The following is a 21,918-nucleotide window of genomic DNA, read 5'->3' on the forward strand; positions in this document are numbered from 1 at the left end:
TAACAGTTAAAACAGAAATATAAACAATGTAAAACATCAATTAACAGTCAAAACATCATTAAAAACAATTAGACAATCAGAATAATTAAAACCCTGAAAACCAGGTTACAGCATTAAAACAATTAAAACTAATTAAAAACCCTGGAAGGCCAGGCCAAACAGATAGGTCTTAAGAGAACTACCTTCTCTTTACTAGTAGAAGGGAAGCCATAAAAGCCTGAATACCACCACCTCTGATAAGTCATTTCCCCATCATTAAACTGGATGTTTTCTTGATATACATGTTCACACGACTGCCAGTAGGGTAGGGCACAGGAGAGCCAGGCATGCTCCCAGTTTTCAGTCAAGTGCTTACGAACATTAAAGTAGGAGGCAAGGAAAATGATGGTATTGTGAGGAGGCAGCTGAGTAGGATGGCTTCTCCTCCTACCTTGGTAAAAAGCTGGGGACAGAATCTGGATAAGGTGTGCTTGCCCTACCTTAATCTTCACTAGCATGCAAATAAACATCAGGAGTGTGCCTGACAATCCTACCCAGACTGGGTGCTTCTCCTACCCTGCCAGTGGTGGTGTGAACACAACTACGTATTCCTTGCAATGTTTACATGGCATGGTTAAAGGAGCACAGGCCTTGTTTACAGCAGGTTTTTAGCAGTTGGTGCAATGAGAGGATATTGCCAAAGCCATAGAAAACCCCTTCTTTGTATTAAGTTTCATGCCCAGAGTTTGTATTGCTGAATGTGACTGAGTGGCATTTTGAGAGAATGAAAGTAAAACAAAGAAAACAGAAGTATGTTTCTTCTTCTGTTTATCTCCATCTGGTCTGATTAGAGGGGAGGATAGATAGCTTCGAATCCATACGGCTCATACCCCAGCAAAACAAGAAAGGCTGCTAGAAACTTTGTAACCTCCAAGAGTAGGGGGTTTAGGCTTGCTGTAGGCTAGTTGCAGAAGATGTGCAAAGAATTCTTATGCTGGTGGAGTGATATCTTACTGCCCCAGAGGCTTGTCAGAGTAAGAAAAACAGGATCCCATTCTTGTCTCAAACACCACCTCCATCTGAGAAGTCAAACTAATTGCCAAACTAATCATCTAAACATGTATTTAAGAGTGAAGACAACTGAGTGGAAAAGAAAGCATTCAAGAGATATTGCAAGTATGCAGATTTCAAAATGTTAAGCCTTAGGAGAGTCATATGCAAGGCCTACCAGGGGTTTTGCAAGGCCTTGGGCTATATTTCCAGCCTTCCTGTAGTTGATGTTCTCAAATGTGCCACAAAGAAATAAGGCTGGTGACTTCTTGATCAATGGCTGGCACTAAGAAGTGAATTTTCAACAAATACAGACATTCATTAGTGGCTCTCTGTGACAGAAAGCTTGGGAACTGCTGCTGTAGAAAGCCAGGGAATGCAGAGTTAAACTTGCATATGAAAAAGAACCTCAGTTTCCTCAATGCACTCTGAAAAATGCACTAGTTTGAAGTCAGAGATTTCCAGTCCAGGAGGGGGTTACTAAAACGTAATCTGGTCTCCTGAGTGGCAGAAGCCAACTGAGCAACTTCCAGTATTTAAACCCATTCAGTTTTGGTCCAGGTTTTTGAAAAAGCATCCACTCTTTATAAAAACAATGTGAGAAACAATTACTGTGTATAGCCTCATCCCTTGGTTAGTCACCATCACATCAGCTTTTGACATTCAGTTCTGTTTACTAGTGTTCTGCATCAGTCTGCTACATCTTGCTTTCTCACATGCAGCCAACACAACTTACATGGGATATGAATGTTTTGCACCCCACCTGTGGTCATTGGGCATATTCTGTGGCCTCACCTGCTAATGATCAGTTGAAGAGCCACTGCACTAGGCTAAAGATAACTAAATCATTCAGATTTTCTGGGCGCTCATAAACATCTTCACATACTATAGTCATCAACTATTTCACTGAAATGTAAAGCCCTGGCTCCCTAGAGGCTTCTCAGCAAGGCCTGTCTTCCAGACTTTAGATGAGTCTTGCCACACTGCTTCGTAATCACACACACTTTTATCCAACATTTTAATTTCCAAATGTAGATTCCAGCCAGAGATGTGGGTTTCCCCAAAAAAATTCAAATTGATTTTTTTCTGGAAAAAATTATCATGTGGTTTTTCACATAAAACATTTTGCATAAGATTTACATGTCTTTTATCCTCTGGCGAGAAAAAAATTCAAGCTTTCCTGATGCCCAAAATAAATTGTTATCTGACTGGGCATTTTATTTGACCTGTACATTTAGTTTTTAAAACCCACTTATTAATTTCCCACACCATTCCTCAAAGTTTTTCACGTAGCTAAACTGAAATATTTGATTGAGGGTTAAAAATCAATAGAGACACTGAATGTGGTTTAAATGTTATACTGAAACACATTCAAAGCTTTATGTGGAAAGAAACTATTTTTATTGGAATACTCAATAAATCAATAAAACATATATGTACTTCCTAGGCATAATCACCTGAAAATCATTAATTTCAACTTTGAAATTGCCAAGCTTTCCCAATATTGCTTTGGCAACCATTCATTGTTACTAACAAATATTGTCAAACTATGGATTTTTAGAAATGGAAAATTTCCCATACTTTCCCCATAAAGTATAGAAAAATTTTCCGCAGGATTCCAGGAGCAGTCCTATGTATGCCATGAACAGAGACTGTCCTCCAATCGTCCATAGGTAGTCTGTTTTTCTCAACTTAGGGTTACATTAGCCTTTTATGCCATTTAATATTATTAAGAATGGCAGTGCTGACATGAAACTAATTATCCTTAACTCTGCCTTGCAACAGATTTCCATACCTGATGGAATCAGGGGAAGAAGGGAAAAAAGAGAGTGTTCCTACTACATCTATGTAGTTCCTTATACCAGCATAGCTTGTGATAGTTCCCTCTTCACCCTGGGTGGTGTAATTCACACTCTAGAGTGTAAAATCACTGTTACTGTGATACTGGTAAGTTTCACACCTCCTTAGCAGCAGTATGAAAGTGAATAAAGGCCCAAGATCCAAAATCTTCATGTCCCTGTATCCCCATTCTCTTTGTGAGCCTCTTCAGGCAACAGCAGCAAGAAATGTCACGTGAGAATCAAGGAGTTATAACTTCACTTCAGAACTAGATATTAGGGCCTTGGTGCAGAGCAGTATCTGAGGACAGGGGTGCGAGGCTGTGTTGCCCCTTGGAGTGAAGGAGATAATGAAGACAATAAGGAGGGGTGGAGTTGGGGAGCCCTCAGGAGCTGGAGGGCTGGGTTCTTGGAACGTATTTGCTCAGTTTTAGCTATATCTCTGTCTGGGGAGGGGAAGAGCTCCTAACTCCTCCTGCACCTGCCAATTCTCCCCTAAAAAAACCCACAGCTTTCCCTACAGTCAGATGATTTATAGTTTTGCATCCTGGTTGGGGTGGGGGACCCCTTGGCAGGGGGAAAGTGATGGGCAGAAGAAGGGTTAAGCATCCTTCTTCCTTCTGATTCTTTCCTGAAAGTGCCTTTGGCCCTCATGATAACATTATGTGGGAAATATAAAGTTGTGGAGCCCGAGTTTTTCTTGTAAAGTCTATATTAACCATCAGTAAGAGGGGTGCACATGCTTGTCTGATGTCTTCTGTTATCCCTCAGTTACTGGATGAGTCCCTAACTCTAAACCTCTTGTCCTACCCAAGTACTTGATATAGAAGAAGTCCATAATGGGCCTCAGGTTTAAATCCAATGTCCTGTGATGTTTCTCATTAAATGCACTTGTATGAACTACATGATGAAAAATGGGGAGGCAGACAGACCTAAGAGACAGATTTACACAAAGGCCTGCATGGACCTTGTGAGTTAGTTGATTGACTGCAGGTTTGACTCAGGCTCTCTATCCCAAATTGGCTCTTAGCCCACACTGGACCCCTACTCATCTGCACTAGAGACTCAGGACAAGTGCAGGGCAAGTTTAGCAAGAGGAGTGTGAAAAAAGGACAAAAGCCATGTTTGCCCATATTTCTATGGGGAGGGCCCATGCAGACAGCCAGTATCAGACTAGGACTGGGGAGACCTGGACAAATGCCTCTCAGCCATGAACCTCACTGGAGGACCTTGGATCAGAAACTATCTTGCAACCTAACTTACCTCCCAGGAATTGTGAGAACAACATGGGAACAGGGACACATCGTGCACGATCTTGAGTTCCTTGGCAGAAGGGAAGTATAACAATGTAGTGGTTAGAGTGTTGGACTAGGACCAGGAACACCAAAGTTTAAATCCTCATTCCACCAGGAACCTCACCAAACGACTCTGGGCCGGTCAATTCTCTCTCTCAGCATAACCTACATCACAGGGTTGTTGAGAGGATAAACATAACCATGGACACTACTTTGGGCTCCTTGGAGGAAGAGCAGGATATAAATAATAAATTAACTATACCAAGACATTGTTGCTCTCTCATCTGCCATTAACAGGAATTCAGCTGGCTTGTTTCTAGAGACAAGACTGTTTTGGTGGCGGCACCACACCTAAGGAACTCCCTGCCAAGGGAGTTTCAACTAGCTTCCTCTCCATTTTTAAACAGGAACTGAAGATTTCTTTTCGAAATCAGAACTTGTGTTATACTGGTTCCCATCCATTCTGTTGCTGCTGATTTGCTTTTACTGTATTGTTAAATTGTTTTAACTGTGTGTTTTTTATAACCCCCTTTGCTATTTTTAAATGAAATGTGAGATATACATATATAGAAAATAAATTGTTACTGCTCTTACACCAGGCCTGCACAATTTGTGACTCATCAGGCCAAATGCAGCCTACCAGGCACTCAATAAAGCTACTGGTTTTGATACTTTCCTGGGATTGCAAAAATAAAAGCAACAATACTTGATTGATGGGTTCTGTTCAGTTTGGCGGGCCACTAGTTGTGCAAGGCAGTTCTAAAGGGATGAAATGTCTGTCCATGCTCTCTCCTCTAGTGCTAGAAGCCAAAGGAGAGTTGCAAGAATCCTTCTCTGCAGCTGTCAAGGAGACAGATCCAGAAAAATAGAGAGTACCAAGACAGGGAGAAGGGTTGAGTTCTATGAGAGGAAGCAGAGGAAGAGAGAAACAGATGCATACTCTCACAACCAAAGTGGAACTAATTACATCAGAATTATACCTGGGCTGTGGAATTTAGAATTCGAGACCATCAGCATTCATTCCTTTCTAGAAAAGCAAAGGCACAATCCAACATAGACTTGGGCACCCTTAATTCCAATAAAATCAATGGGCTTAAGTGTGCTGCCTTAACACAGTGTTGGACTGTGGCCCAAGATTCTAACCCTTCTATCTATGAAGAAAATCTTGAAAGGTCTGAGAAATGGCCTCATTAAACTAGAAATGCTGTGGGGCTGGGTAGAGGGCAGGGCCTCAAGGCTGATTTCTATGCCCTTCCCAACACTGGCAGAAACAGAATAAAGTATGCAAAGTATGCCAATCTCTATGCAAATTTTATACAAATTGTAGAAGTCAGTTTCCTATGCATTCCCCCCTCCCTGCCCCATTGAAGCACAGAGCTATGATCAAACCACTTAGGCACCTGCATCTTCTCACCTGATTGTAGTTGTCACCAGCCACCAGGGGTGTATCTAGGGTAGGGCAGGCAGGGCACGTGCTCTGGGCGCCACTTGAAGGGGGGCGCAAATTCTTAAAATTAAATTTTAAAAAAATGGCCACCAAAAACAAAATGGCCACTGGACATGCTCAAATGGCCTCTGTGAGGCCCTAGGCCATGCCAGGCCCCACAGAGGCCATTTGAGCATGCACGGTGGCCATTTTGTTTTCAGCAGCCATTTCTTTTAAAAATCACAATTATTTTTTAAAATGGCCACAGCACATGCTCAAATGGTCTCTGCGAGGCCCTAGAGGCCAGCGGTGGGAGGGGTAACCTTTGCAGATGCTCCCCTCCCACGGCCTATAGGAAGCGCCCCGAAGGGGCTACAGATTTTAAAAAAATATTTTAATATAATATAAGTCACTGTACACATATTCAGTTTGGCACTATGTACAGATAATCAGGGCTTGTGAATACAGAGCTGAAGCTCTGTAGGATTGTATTCATTTGCTCTTACTTTGCTTCTTGTGATAAGTGAGTTAAATGTGATGTCTTAATAATATGGCTATTGATGGAGAGTTTGTCTTTGAATCAGTGTGAAATCCTTAGTATTAAGGCCCACTGGGAGTTTCTTGCTCTCTTTCTCTCATTTTAACTGTCTTTCTGAAATATTAGAATATATTCCAAGCAGTGACACAGTTTACTCTGCATATCCTTTAATTATTTTCAGAGTATATGCGAAAAGTCAAGTTCTCCATTTATTTTTAAAACTTATGTAATAGTGATGCTACAATGCATAGTAGAGAATTAGATAGGCACTTCTGTTTAGTTTTCCAAGTACACTTCCACATAGTATTTGGGTATTTCATGAGCCCCAGCATACTGAAATTTGTAGTTTTCCAGCATTTTTTGGTCTGGCTACATCCACTGCTAAATAGTTTTTGAAATTTTAAAAGATTAGCGAGCTTGACTTGTATTTTTCAGCTGATATTATGGTAAAGTTATCTGAAAGATGGGTGTCAGATGCTTGGACAGGGGGCGCAATTTCAGTGCTTGCCCTAGGCGCTATTTTCCCTAGATACGCCTCTGCCAGCCACCCCTGGTTTATACCAATGGTGTAAACCAGGGTGGCCAACTGGTAACCTAAAATAAAAGTATTTGTGCTTTGTGACCCTATCAAATTAGAATCAAGGCATGATAAGCAGTTTCTTCACAACTTTATTGTGAAGCCTATAATCTGTAAGGCATTCAGCTTGTTACTGCCATGTAGCGTTTAGAGCAGGGAGAAACAACCTTGGCTCTCTAGCTGTTGTTGAACTACAACTCCCATCATCCCCAGCCACAAAACTGTGATTGGGGATGATGGGAGTTGTAGTTCAACAACAGGGGATAGCCAAGATTGCCTACCCTTTGTTTAGAGGGTCAAACTTGGGGAGACCTAGGTTCAAATCCCTACTCAGCCATGAAGCACACTGAGCTAGTCACGATCTCTAGCTTAACTAGTCCTCACAGGCCAGGGTTGTTGTGAGGATCAAATCAGTGGCAGGGTGGGTGGGGGAGAAACCCTAACCCAAAGATGATTGTCTGGAGAACAAAATAGCCTTCACAAATACAGAAGTTGGCTGAACGTTGGCCATTCGTGGTGTTCACGGAACCAGTGCCTGCCAGTTTGAAGGAAGAGGGGATAACCTTAAGGACTGGGGAGGGAGCACTTCCCCCCACCCCGTTTCCCCTGCCAGCACTCTCTTTAAAAATGGTCTGGCAGGGCAGTAGTGTACCTCCCTGCAGCCCAGTTGCCTTCTTGGACCAGAAGTGACCAGAAGTACCCGACGTGCATGCGCAAGTCACGCATGCAAGTGGGCGCAACAGGAGCATGCACACCGGGTACTTCCAGTCCGAGGAGGCAATGAGGTGGCAGGGAGGTACACAGCTGCCCTGCCAGACTGTTTTAAAGAGAGTACCGGCAATGGAAATGCGATGTGTGTGCCTGGAGGGGGGGTGAGTGTACCCTCCCCAGTTCTTAAAGTTACCCCCCCAAACCTTCAAACTGGCTAAACTGCTGGTCTTTCTGACCTGTTTGGAGGCCAGTAAAAGGGCCTCCGAACAGGTTCATGCACATCCCTATTGGCCATTCCTAGCATAGGCTATGATTACAGTGTATGCTCATTGTTATTGAATTGTGCACAGGACTACCAGAGAGAGTGTGTCAATGGCAAACTGCCATCATGATGTTTTTGTGATTTGTTTAGCTGCAGAAAAGAAAAAGAGAAAAGGGAAGGAAACCCTTAGGATTCTTATGTACATTCCTTGCTGATGACCAGACTTGGGATCACAATCCACATTCTGAGAAGCATGGGGCAAGGACTAAAAGTGTTCAGTCTCAGAGCATCCTGTATTTAAACAAGCTGCAAAACTTTTTAAGGGCTTAAGAAACACTTGGTTGAAGGCTTGCAACCTGCCTTTAACCCCTGCCCCCCATCCTGAAATAAATGAGGGCACCTGAAAGCCAGAATTACAGTTCTTCTGATGACTAAAATTTAACTTCTGTGAAAAGGTTTCAAATGAATAAAGCCCTGTAAAGAGCTACTTAAGCCTACCAGGGTATTTTTGGTGTGTGTGTGTGTGTGTGTGTGTGTGTGTGTGTGTGTGTGTGTGTGTGTTTTAAAATCATAGCTTCACATGAGGGGGAAAAGAGGAGGGCAAAAAGAAATTACCAAAACAGGCTGCATGCAATAAAGCAAAATTTATAGGTGTGTGCCTTCCAACCGCCAGTAAGATAAATATTGGTTTTATTCTGTGAATCCCACTTCAGCTTTAAGAGGAGGGCTTCTTCGTTGCTCTGTTATTTGATTACATCCAGGTAGATGAGTGAAAAGCAAAATATTATTGAATACGATGTCACTAGATTTGGAACCGTGTGGTTTAATTGGGAATGGATGCAGAGGCAAATGGCTCAGAAGTGAACACTGCTTATATAGAAAGCAGAGCCAATGAATAGGAAGCTAGGAGCTTCCATCTATGAGGCCATGTAACCCTGGACTTTAACCATTTTTCCACCCTGAATCATTCTGAAAAGGTACAAGACCATGTTAAAAAGTTAGAAACCTGATGCTGTTCCTCCTAAACATGCCTCAACCTTTCTTTAGATATCCTCCACATCTGGTGGAAATAACACTTCCCAGCCTAGCTAATTTTGTCAGTATGGACCAGCCTCTTGGGTTGAGTAAATTCAACCCTACTCAGATGCAGTGAGTTCCACACATTAACTGTTTTGCAAATAGGAAGTTTTTTGAGAGTATTTGTGATCTATTTAGACTTTGCTGCTTGAGCTAAGGAGCACAGCCATAACCTTTAGATTTTTTGTTGTTGTTAATGTGCCTTTGCATAGACAGTTGCCTTTGTGTTAGGGGCAGGACATTTCACAGTTTCCTCTGGAGCTATACACAAAGTAAATATTATATTTGAGAACTCCTCTGTTTCTTTAAAGAAGAGGTGTGCCTACAGGCAGGAAGGGGTGGTCTGAAGAGGACATGGTTAAAGGAGAAAGGGGTGGAGCCTCAAGCTGAGCAGTATAGTACCTGAGAGAGAGAGATTTGGAGAACTAGCCCTTTTGCTTTTCAAAGGCTCAGTACTGCTTCCAACCCTTCTCTTCATTACTCATGTCTTGAAGATACATTATAGGGAATGTAGTGGGCGGGGGGGCTTGTCTGTTCCTGACACACACATCCTGGTAATGTCCATGAGGTCTGAACAAATGTATCCTGTTGACCATGCACAGCTGCTTGGCAGGATGCAGGACTTCGACCCTGCACAGACCCTTTGGACATGCTACAGTATATGCCGGGGCAATTTCCTCTCACCCCTGCAATCTCTACATGCATCTTTAAGACACACATTTTAGAACAGCAATATTAGACAACAAGAATCCACATTATCTTTCTTCTAGAGAGAAAGAGGGAAAGGATTCTGAACAGAGGACATTGGCATTGTAACCTGTCGTGTTTTATTAGCTGGAAATTGGCTTGAGCCTGGTGCAGGTGGGATATAAATCTTTTAGAGTCAAAAAGAAAACAACTGCCCTTCAAAAGACAAGGACAACAGTTTGTTCCTTCTGGGCAAGACATGGGAAAATAATGCTGGTGTCCAGAATTCAACACATGAGCAACAAACCTACTAAGCTTGTAGCTCCGCATGGTGACTTGCCTGTCTCTTCTTATTTCCTTTTATTTCACAGAATGAACAAAAAGCAAGCAGCCAATCCTTAAAAGCCATCCTGCAATTGTCCACAAAAGTTACTAGCCAACCTATCAAGTACCAGGTAAAGTTATTGTTGATGCATCAACTTGGGGGTGGGGGCGTTGCACTTACTATTTAAATTTACAAAAAATGTCCATCTGCTTACTAAGATGCAATCCTTAACTCACCTCAGCAAGTGATTATTTACAAGCCTGCATTAAAATACTCCTGGGTGGGGGAAGATCCTGCAACTGTCTCTATTAAATCCGGCATAGCATCCTTCCAGTGGATATTGCTGGTATCTGTTGTGTTTCTTCTTGAGTCTGGGAGCCCCTTTGGGACAGGGAACCTCTTTCTCGTTCCTTTTGCTATGTAAACCGCTTGTGAACTTTTTGCTGAAAATAATAAAAATACTATTTAAATGTATTTACTTATTTGCTTACTTTCAAGAGGACAAAAATCTCTTTAGAAGTCACTTTAGATCTTGGAAATTAAGAGAGAGAGAGATGCAGCCACTACACATTTAAATCCTGCTGGCATTTCCTGCCATAATCACCAAATCTGCTGTAATTTATCACTGCTACTTTTTTACCAAGGCTGCTTAGCTTCCAGCACATTGTGTAGAAACGAAGTCCCAACATGAGTGGCAAACCATAGGGTTGACAGGCATCCTATGCCCTTAGTTCTATATTTAGGCAGAGTACATTTCAGTCACTGGATCTCAGTTTACCCATGTGTCTTAGCTATGGGAACATCCCCTCTTTTCACCCTTGTTACCCATTACTACAAGGGTGTAGAGATTAAGGAGTAAGAGGAGATATGCTTGCATGCATTCCTTTTGTGGAAGTTCTTGGATCTTTTCACTGGCTCCCCCAGCAGCACACAAGTAAAACATTCACAAACTTGAGCTGCAGCTAACAGCCAGCCATTCCCACTGCCTATTAGAGTCATTCTCAAACAGCGTGTTTTGCATGTGAATCTCTCATTCTCTGCTGTGCAGAAAGAGAGGCAGCTCATCCATCCAGAGACTCTGGCAGTATATTTCGGGGACCTGTTCTCCCCTTCCACCTCTCTCCTCTAAACAGAGGAAGGGATTGAGGGAGATCTGCTTGCCAAAGATGAATTCACCCCTTTCCGGGAGACAGCTGAGTCAGCCCTGACAGAGATGAGCTGTCATAAATATGCTTCTGAAAAGTACATTTAAAAAATGCTGTAATACCAGAGTGTTTTAATATTTAATTAGGCTACCACCACACTGCACATGGCTCTCTCCCCCCCCTTTCTGTCTCTCACACACAAGAGAAAAACATACAGTATTAACCCAAACCCTAGCAATACACTCCTGAAGTCTGCGTGAGGCTGTATGCAGACATTCCCAGCAAGTGTGCGGAACAGATGTTTCTCTGCCAGCGCCGCTGTCCATCCTAGGCCCCTCTGGATTTTGGAGTCCTGAGGCAGCCCTGCAGGAGTGAGTCTCCAATCCCCTACCCTCTTCTCTCTGCATCCAAGCACACCCCTGGGATGCTGTGCTTGTCAGGATGAAGGGATCATTTTCACAGAAAGCTTTTGTTACGGTGTGAGGAGCAGTGATAAATGACTTCTGGGAAAGAGTCTTCCTTTTACTAGTCCTGCCATTCACATGGCCAAGTCTGCAACCACTCAGGACCCAAGCATCACTAAGGAGCCACCTCCAAATCACAAGATTCGCTTAAGAATTCATGAGATGTCTTTCCAAGCTCTTGTATTCCTTTGAATATTACTTGACATCTGTGTCTTTTAAGACTGCAGTCCATTCCAATGGACCTGCTGTGGTATAAGTGGCTTATAAACTGTAGCTGGCCAATCCTGTTCATAAGATAAGAACTGCCTTGTTGGATTAGACCAAAGACTCATCTGGCCCAGCATCATGTTCCCAGCAATGGTCAGTTTGATGCTGCTGGGAAGCCCACAACAAGGCAACATGGAGAAAGCCATTCCCTGCTTGTCTCTATTACCCAATGCTCAGAGGTATACTGTCTCTGAAAGTGGAAGCTCCAATAACTGCTATCATGAACAGAAGCCATAAATCCCCAGAGTCTCTTCCTGAAACATTGCAGTGCCAGCAGACTGTGATTTGTGACTTTGTGCTTACTCAGCAGTTGATTAATTTCATCCTAAGCACTTAGGATTGAACCATCAGTCACATTTCCAAGTTTTCTAGTCTGGTCACACAGCTTCTGTTAATTTCTTTAGCCCCTGCAAAAAACAAAACAAAACCCCAACCACAACCATGCCTGTCCGCCCCACTTAAAGGAATGGAGTGTGCACAGCTGCAGTGACTAGTGGTCTGCACCCATAATCTTGAGTAGAGCTGAACAGCTGGCCCTCCCCTTCCAACCACCATAGAAGATTTAAGTGCTACCAGGCTATCTTCCTACATTGATAAATGAAGTCTATCTAACTGGGAAATAACTACTGTGAGAAAACAGGCTGGACAAATATGCAAATATTTACTAGTATTAACCGAACAGTCACTTACCATAAAACCCCCAAGTCCTAATCATGTGTTGCCTGTTCTACTTCAAACTCTCTCACCCACAGATCCACACTTTGCTTCACATCATATGCAACCGTTTGAGTTAACACCTCCAACTTTCACTGCAATGACTCACAATTTTACAAAACCTCATTACACCTAAGAGCTGTCTGTTGCTAAACCAGAGCCCCTGTACTGCCAATTATAATACTCAGCATTTGTGTAGTGCTTTTTGAGTGTCCAAAAGGCTGTATGTGCATTATCCGGATGCAATCCTTACAACAACCCTGTCAGGTAGTATTGTATCCCCACATTGCAGCCGAGGCAGAGAGGGAATGCCTTCCCTAAGCCCACCTAGAAAGTCCATGGCAGAGGTGAGATCAATCAGGTTTTCAGCTCAGCCTCTTAGCCACTATACCACACCTGCCTTGCTCTCTATTTTACAGCCAATTTGGGGAAGAAATTATGGTACATACAGAGCCCCATAGCATCCACAGATGTCTACCTTGCATGCCTCCCTCCAATGATGCCAACCCTAATCCACCAGTCTCTCCTGCAAGCAACTGCAACTTTGGGGAGAGCCAAATAACAAAACTTAAGAACAGATGAAACCACTCAGCTGTAATTCTGCAAGATTTTGGCTTCTCAGGATTCTGCTTTCTTTCTGCCTGACACATGTGTCTTTACCCCCCTCCACCCTCCCAACCCACTCCGTAATCTTCAGAAGGAGTGCCACTAATAAGGAGTAGACAAGTTAATCTCAAAATCTGTTTTAACTTTGACACACACTTTTATTTCTCTCTCTCTCTCTCTCTTTAAATACACAATTCATGTTCCAGGGAGACTGCTGAGGCAATGGGGAAAAGGGGAGGGGGAAGTAGAAGCAAGAGAAAGAATGGAAAGATACGACTGGTGGAAGGGGCTCTTCTCCTGCCAGGATGATAAATAGCTAAATGAAACTTGGGGAAATCTTCAAGCTTGCTCCATAAAAGATGATGGGTTATCATTTTGCACTGCAACTGGCTGACTGTAGCTGGGGGTGTGTGTGTATTCTCGACCCATGCTTCTCTAATGACTAAGATGAAATCTTAAAGTAATTAAAAAAAAGTTTCCAGATAGCTTGCCTCAAGATCTATTCACTCCCACCCGGGGCTGCTTTTGTTCCTCTTTGCCATGCTCAATGGACTTGCATTGGAGACACAGCTGCATATCAGTGTGTGAGGGAGATCAAGGGATCCTGCCTCTCTGAGCCACCAGCCTCCGGTGACGTGGGCTCGGCTGCTTTTCAAGGTCTTAGAAAATTAAAAGCAACAACTCCTCTTTCTTTTTCTTTTTAATTTGAAGCAATACACAGCCCCACCTGTTTAAGCCTCATCACTTTCCCAGTAAGGCCAATTTTTCTTTCTTTCTTTCTTTCTTTCTTTCTTTCTTTTTTAGAGAGAAACAGCTTCTGATCCCAGTTTGGAATTTAATCCATTGAGACAGCTGTAAGGAAGGAAGGAGAGACAATTGCAACTTTGGCATTGACTACAACCATCTGATAGGCAAAAGAAACAAACAATTCACCAGGAAAACTTAGCCCAAAGAGGGCTGACACTATCTCCTTCTCATTCAGCCATTTGCTTACCCCCAAGACACTGTCTGCACAGAGCTTCCACTGTTTCTTATGCAAACCCACATCCCAGCAAAGCAATTTGCTGCACCATCCAGAAGTGTTTAGTGTCCTGTGCTAAGCCTTGCTGCACACAGAGAATAACCATACCCGGTATGTGTGTGCACGCTATATACACTAGAACTTCATTTATCTGCATTGTCTGGAGGACGATATCCAAGTTGTATGGATAATCAACAACGTGGATAAATGGGTGTGCGCTATTTACATAGAAGGCTGTGCTAACATGGAGCTGCATGGAAGATCCACGGCAACTTCTGATTTCAAGAGATTCCACTTGCTTAGGTTTGGGGAAATGCAGTTTCTACTGTATTGCACTATTAAAAATATCCAAGAGGGAGAAAACCAATTCAGGCCCACTGTACGTTATTAAGTTTGCAGGACTCCTCAGTCTCAAGTGCTCCACCCTTGTCTTGTTCTCTTTACTTTTATGTATTTATTCAGAGTACTAAAAAGACATCCTCGAGTAAACATAAAGGGACAGACTACACTAGTAACAGGACCAGAGGAAATTTTTACTAATTCACCACGCCTAAAATTCAGCACCCCCAAGACTTTTCCCTTTATGATATCCTTACAGCTAGAAGGCTTTCTATTACAGCCCTTCTCGTCACTAGAGAGAACTGTAATTGTTTAAGGACTTTAGTACCATTTTATGTTATTAATTAGACATTCTAATGAGACTTTTCAGCTACTTCAGCAGTTTTAGGAGAAGGATCCTGACTTGGCCCTATAGGTGCAGATGCATAGTTTGTGCCTTTTTTGGCGCAAATTTCTAATGTTTGGGGGGGGGAGTTAAGCTTGGCGGGGGGAAGATAGATATATCAGTAATAAAGTTCTCAGGAGTACTGGTGCTATATCAAGGAAGCATGATTTCTCAGCATATTTAACATTCGAATACAAACATTTGAAGCAAGCCTTGAATTTCACATATTCCAAACTCTGCACATCTAAGGTGTGCAAAGAAATATTTTCCTCCCCTCAGTTTCTTATAAGAATGCAAGAATTATCCGATGTTTAATCCAGACTATCAGTGTTCAGCTTGATGAACCTTTTGTATCAACTGCATGTATTCTCTGGCACAGTCTGGCCTGAGCACACCAATATTAGTGGATATTATTTTCCCTGAAATTACACAAATCAGTAAACAGAAAATTATGAAGCCATCAGTTACCATTTTGTAAATTAAGCAATTATGAATCCTTTGATCCATTCAACTTCAGCAATTTTATTCAGAATTGCACACACTTTCCCTCTTATGTTCACAAGGCATTAAGAATACATGTGAACACTTATCTATAAGGGCACAACTATGTATTGAGTGTTTGTTTGTTACCAACCCTTGTTAACTTTATCACAGCTTTGATTAGAGAGTCAGAACACTGGACAGAAACAGGTTAAGTCTTGCATTCTTTCTTTTTCAAAACTTGGATAGAAAAAAATCATAATTACAATTCTGACGTCCAAATCCTGCACTTCTTATCCCAATGATGCCTTATATATTCATGTTTATTACTCTGGGACAAAACTCTATAGAGTTTGTGATCATCACCAAGCTATGCACAGTGAACTTTTAACAAAGCCAAAAGCAAAGGGGATTTTCTGCATTCTCCAAGTAGTTTGGGTGGCTTAGAGCTTTCTGTTCAAAATCAAAGCTACAGTAGGCCCCTGCTTGCGAGAGAGATGTGCAGTGGCAAGAAGAAAGGGAAGAAGGCAGACTTGTTTCAATAAAGACAAAAGTCTTAAGTATTTCTTTTCATGGACACTCCTGACCTAAAGACAAAAGCAGACCAATAGCCTCAATCTTGAAGTCAGAGAAATATTGTGGATTTATGCAGGCTTATCATGTCAAAGGACCAGGCCCAAGGCAGATGAGTTTCAGTATCCTCTCCCATAACCATCACTAAGTGATGTGTACACACCTTAACTAGCCTATGAATTACCACAAAAGTCCTTTCCATCCTTGTCCAATATTCACCCGTAAGTCAAAACCACCGGGTGTTTTTATTTTATTATTTATTGGGAATGACTGGTGTTAATTAGGTTGGTCTAATTAATTATTACATGCCATATTCTAGATGCCAGTTCCCCCCTACACATTACACATACCATACTCCTCCCCTCAGCTTTACACTCCATAGGCGAAAGAGTGAAAAGAATGCCATAGGGCTACAAGGTAAAACTGAAACTATGATAGAGATGATATGAAAGTAGATTTTGTAGCTAAAAGGGACTCTCTCCCTGTCTGTCTGTCTGTCTGTCTGTCTGTCTGTCTCTCTCACACACACACACACACACACACACACACACACACACACACACACGGAGCAGCAACTAGTTGTAGCAGCTCCGCATGTTCATTATTCTTAATATGTTTCTGTTATAAAAGCACTCAGCTAGAAAAGTCTGTCCTTAAGGAGGAGGAAGAGAGGGGAGCCAGAAAGATTGGGAATTTTGGCTCTGAAGACCCCTGGTTTAATGGGTAAAGGGCTCTTTTGTGAGTGGGTATCACATGGAGAATTGAAGGGGAGAGAGGAGCTGTGCTTTCACATTATTTATGCGTGCAGTCTGCACTAATGGCATATGCAAGTTGACAGCATACATCCTATCAACTTGCTGAAGTGTATCTTGATTGTTCAAACACACTCTTAAAGGTGCCCGATCATTTATCAAATTAAAATAACTGTGCTGTGTTTCAAAGGGCTCTGAATATCTAAATTGTGTTCTGGCATTCCTAATACCCCTTGCATTTCTACATCCCCTGAAGTCTCCTCCCACCTTTCTAAGCACTCAAGATGCCCCTGGGGCGGGAGTTAGGGGAGAAGAAGAGCCAACAGTGAAGGAGCAAATCAGTCCCCCCACTCCCCACTTCATGGCTCCATTGCCCAGAAATATGCTAGTTCATGATTCTGTCTTTTTTCCTTCTCTGCTGTGTCACAAACTCCAATACAAATCCACTAATCCAGCAGGAAATGATGGACTCCAGAAGCCTGACCAATTAAATTTAGACTCATGAAAAGCTTGGTGGCTAGTAAATTATAATTTTTATTAGCTTGAACAATGTTCCTGTTAAGAGAAAGTGGAGTCTCTCCCATGAATGGTTCTTGTATAATTTATTTAACTTCATAAGCCTTGCCAAAGCCTTGAATATTTTTAGATCTTTCTGTTCTAGGATTTGGCATTTTTCTCTCCTCCCCCCTTCTTTTTTTATAAAGAAAGTGTGAGTTTCTGAAAAGGATATTTTTAGGCTTCTGCCTGTTATTTTAAACAACCTTCTTTGCATTTGGACTCCCATATGTTGAACAGCCTCTGCTCCAGGGCTAGGCCTGGTTTGAAGAAGCAATGGTGTACATTTTGCACTGGGAAAGTTGCTCTGCACATGGAATTACTGACTTGCCTCCAAATTAGCATCATAGTCACATACACAGCCCAGTTGCTCCTGAGGAAAAAAAATCCACCTCTTATAGGAATAATTAAACATGATGGTGGAGCAATTCCCAGTGGGATAATGTACATTTCAAAATTGAACTTTAATTTCTGTGTGTGTGTGTGTGTGTTCGTGTACAACCACAACCGCCTTGCATAACCATGTGTGCCTTGCAGTTCTTGTGCAAAAGATCAGCGCTGGCAGTTCCTAGCTGTTATCTCTGCATTGCCTTTGATGTCTCATGCTACTTGTCATTTATAAGTAAAGATGGTTAGAGCCTTTAGAACATGCCTTTGAACAGTAACTCCTTTAGCACCTATTTAATGCTAGTAACTGTGTTGCAAAAACAGCCACTGGTGTCATATAGTTAATGAGGTATTTACTAAAATGTATTTTCTTTAAAGGGGGAGGGGACACCAAAGGAGGAGATGATGGTGGTGGGGATCCTGTACAGAGTTTCTCTCTCCAGGAATTTATTATTTCTCCCTCTCATTGGATTTAATGATAGTTAAATCTACATTAAACTCCATTACTACCAAGAAGATTTCAAGGCTAGGACTCTTGCAGTAATTTCCATTGATAAGAAATGCCTGTCCTTTGCTATTCCTAATGGAAGCCATTCCTGATAGCTTTCTTCTTCCTCCTTCTCCTTCCTCTTACTTATGCATTGTTTATAAACGTATATCTTTAAATGAGTTATTCCAAAGCAGTATTTTCACCCAACATTTAAAGGGGAGGAGGAGGAGGGAAACCCATGCAACTAGCTTGCCCAGGTGTGGGAGCAGGGATAGTATTGGGGTCTCCCTTCCACCATGCCTCATGCTAAGACTCTAGCTGGCATACTAAGTAAGAGTCAATAGCAATGTGAAAATCCAAACAGCTCCAGGCAGGAGTAATGATGAATAATGCGGCGAATATCCTTTTCCTTTCTTTCCTTTCTCCTCTTCTTCTTCTAAAATTTTCACAGTTTTGACTTTAGACCATCTGCATTAGCGATGTGCGTGCACACACGCACACACAAATCTAATGCTACACAAAAAATAATGAGACAAAACATTTTAATTGCACCTTATGTGGCAAGGTTACTACAACAGTGCTTTACCATAAAATTTCTACAGTGGGATTATAAAACTATCAGCACTCTTCTTTAAGGAAAGCAATTTGCTAAACGTTAAAAGCTAACTTCAAAAATTCAAGGTCTTGGTGGCCAGCTTTTTAAAAAGGAACTGTCTGAGAGGAGGAATAGGGAGGGTTCAGCGTATCTCCATGGGGGAAAGAATTCCAGGGAGGAGGGAGTGTTAGAATACATGCTTGATCAATGAATGTATGTCTTGTGGAATTTTGTCCGAGTGGACATAAAAATTAAGGCCTCTCTTGTAAAGCACTTCTTGTTCCAGTCTATTCCCGGTGGATTTGCTTTGCATCTGGCCTTTTGGAATTTAGCATTTAATTTTGGTTTGGACATTGGCTACCTATAGGATCCAAAGTGCTTGGGATGCAGGCTACACACTGAGCAAGACTTTCCTTGTTTTTTCCACTCTTTAAATTGGTTGGCTTCAAATCTTTTAATACACCAAGGATGTGGTGTACGACAACTTCTCTTGCGCATCTTCTTGAAATGAATGGGAGTTACACGAGAACATAAATGTCTTGCTTGTTCACAATTTATGGGTAGGAGAAGATGTTAGGCAGATTGGAGTAATTTAATTAATTAATTAATTAATTAATTAATTAAAGATCCACTACAGCCTAGACTGTACAGTCACATATTATGATCTCTGGTTCTGGTGAGGTCTTTCCCTGTATTATAATTGTGCATCAGTGTCAAGATGCCATCAATAATTTATTCTACAGGAATTGTCAGTTAGCTTCTTGAAAGGAGGCAAGGAAATCCACCATGCACACTACCAAAAATTTAACATACAACTCTTAAAGACTGTGGGAGCAGGATTCCTTCCCAATTAGTTCTCGAATAGCAAAAATCCCATTAAAAACATAAATGAGGAAAAGAAAAAAAGATCAACAGACAGATTTCATATGGCTCAGAATCAGGACAAGGAATACTGAATCCAGCCGATGGAAGAAAAGAGTAATGATTGACACAAATCAAACTCCTCATCCAATTTGCCTGGGTTTGCATTTTAAAATGTCTTCCCGGTGCTGCTGTAACAAAACTGTTTCTGAAGGATTTCACTCCAATGAAAATCTTCTGTTTGGAAGGAAGGAAGATAAACAAGTCTGGGGGAAAACCTGCACACCGTGATTCAATTATTTCAAATAAAGCACATTTAGAAGTAAATGTGTCGCTTGTTGCATTTGTTAGCACTTTTTAAAATCTCATCATGCTAAAAGCCCATTAGTAATTCTGCATTTGCGTATCTCTTTTTTAAAAAGAAATGTCTAATTGAACTCCAAATTGACAATTTTTTACACATTCTGGTCCACCTCATGCCATCCTTTTTAATCCATGTACTAATTGTAATTCCATTAAAGCAGATATAATTTTATTAGTATTCACAGTTCATCAAGCTAGCAATAATGGCTGTTATTGTTGAGTTTAGAGAAAAATAAAAACTGCAAAACAATGTGTTTACTCCGATGTTTAACACAACTTGTAAACAAAACTTCCATGGCTAAATGTGGGTTTGTAAATCTAAGATTAAATACATGCTTCCATCAATATGTATACACACCATACACAACATGAAGGTGCACACCACAGATTGAGAGACTACCACAGGATTTAAAAACCAACCATATAACATCATCCTTGAAGACAGAAATACATATCTCCATTTTGGGGTTAAATATATAGAGGCTATTTAGAATTCACCAAAAACAAATTCAAGCATTCACAGAGGAAATAAAATATTTCTAACTCAGAACCATATATTCCTTAGGACCGTTAAAAAAAATTCCCCATAAACATATATACAGCAAGCCTAGATCAATCTCTTTGGAACATAAGGCATCCATAACATTCAGAAACAAAGACAAAATATAAAAAGCCAGATCCCCTTACTCAGCATTTCTTGATTCCTTTCTCCGGCAAAATTCTCATCATTCCAACTGCTGTGGGGTTTGTTTGTGGGTTTTTTGGTCCCTTCCTCTCAACATGCAAAGATATTAACAAAAACTGCCCACACAGTCCTTACCTCCAGAAAGATCTTCAGTTTTGAAGCTGGGCTACTAGGAATCTTGAGTTGCTTGTCTATATAATGGGCAATGTTTAATGTTTGTGTGTTCCTTGGAGCATCCAGAAATCTAACTAGTTGATGCCTGAGACATTGTGCCCCCTCCCCCTCCCCAACAATTAACTGAGGAAAAAGTATGCCAGCAGAGACAATCTCCAAAGATCCTGGCATATAACCCCCTCCCCCATTTTTCTTGCCAAACTTGGTGTCTTTAGCAGGATACCACAGGCACTTGTTAAAGCTAACACATGCACTGCAACTCATTCTCACCCTGACACTTCAGGGCTTTATATAGAAACAGGATTTTCTAGTCTTACACCACCCGCTCTATTAACGCTAACCCTACACATACAACTACCCCTAATCTGAAAGAGCACAGCCGGCTCCTGGGTGCTCACCCTTCCCTGGCAAATAACAGCCTTTTTGTTCAGACAGAGAGTGCCTTCTTGTTCATGCAATAGAATTTCTTAAGGATGTTAATGCAGAAAAAGAGTTTCTCCCTCCCTCCCACTCCCTCTTCTGTGGGATTTATTTTCCTCCAGTTCCAGCAGCTGAGGGAGGTGGGATGGGGCGGGGGTGCGACAGCCCTGATTCCAACCACCTCTGCCCTGCCACTATAGATATAAAACAAATAAAGGTGCTACCATGAGGAATATTGGATGGAGGGGCAAGGCGTGTATGTCTTTGGCCACCTTCTCAATCTGGTACATCCAGATTTGTTGGAAAATATATGGCTTCTTCCTCTCCCATATACACAAAGCCAAGCTGCACGTGTGCCCACATCATTAGGAATTATTAGCCCAGAGCAAAAAGGCCCTCTCCCCCTCACTTTGGAGAACCCCATTCCACGGAGCCCACATAAAAGATGTTGCAAAAATTGTGCTTCCAACAACCCATTCGCTCCTATTGAATTATGATGATGATGATAATTTCGCTCGCTAACGCGCCTCTCTCTCTCTGGACTCCGTGCTGTGTGCTCCCCGCAACCGAAGGCGAGGGGAAGGTTATTGTTTCCCTCTCCTCTTTCTAAAACCGCATTACAAAGAATCAAACACCACAAAATTTCAAATCTTGATAGAGAGAGAAAATAAAAGAAAAAATTAAAAAGAGAGAGGGCGTGCATTTGCGAAGCTCAGTAGCCTTCCTTACAGTTAACCTATCACTTGCAATGTATCGTTTTTTGCAGCTCCTGAAGTCAGCTGTCGGATAATTCTGCACACGGTTGCAACCGAAGCAGGGATCAATCAGCCGCAAGATCACGTTGCGATGTAAAAATAAATAAATAAAGGGTCCTCGT

At 41.8% G+C, this 21,918-nt stretch overlaps 1 protein-coding gene across 15 annotated transcripts in view; it reads right to left on the bottom strand.

The window, feature by feature from the left end:
- BAHCC1 (BAH domain and coiled-coil containing 1) overlaps positions 1-21,918 on the bottom strand; it is a 137,811-nt gene that overhangs the window by 93,172 nt on the left and 22,721 nt on the right. For 2 of the 15 annotated variants that reach the window (XM_053295487.1, XM_053295483.1), the window contains exons 1-2: positions 13,689-14,579; positions 10,002-10,208 (exon numbers count right to left, since the gene is read on the bottom strand). The exons of 9 other annotated variants lie outside the window; for them this stretch is intronic. The gene's annotated coding sequence lies outside the window, so the exon portion shown is untranslated. Of the gene's footprint in view, positions 1-10,001; positions 10,209-13,688; positions 14,580-21,918 lie in introns of those variants that run through there. 4 more of the 15 variants (XM_053295490.1, XM_053295489.1, XM_053295484.1 and 1 more) reach the window with 3 other exon arrangements.

This window comes from Hemicordylus capensis, chromosome 2 (assembly GCF_027244095.1).
Source record: "Hemicordylus capensis ecotype Gifberg chromosome 2, rHemCap1.1.pri, whole genome shotgun sequence".
Taxonomy (NCBI): Eukaryota; Metazoa; Chordata; class Lepidosauria; order Squamata; family Cordylidae; genus Hemicordylus; species Hemicordylus capensis.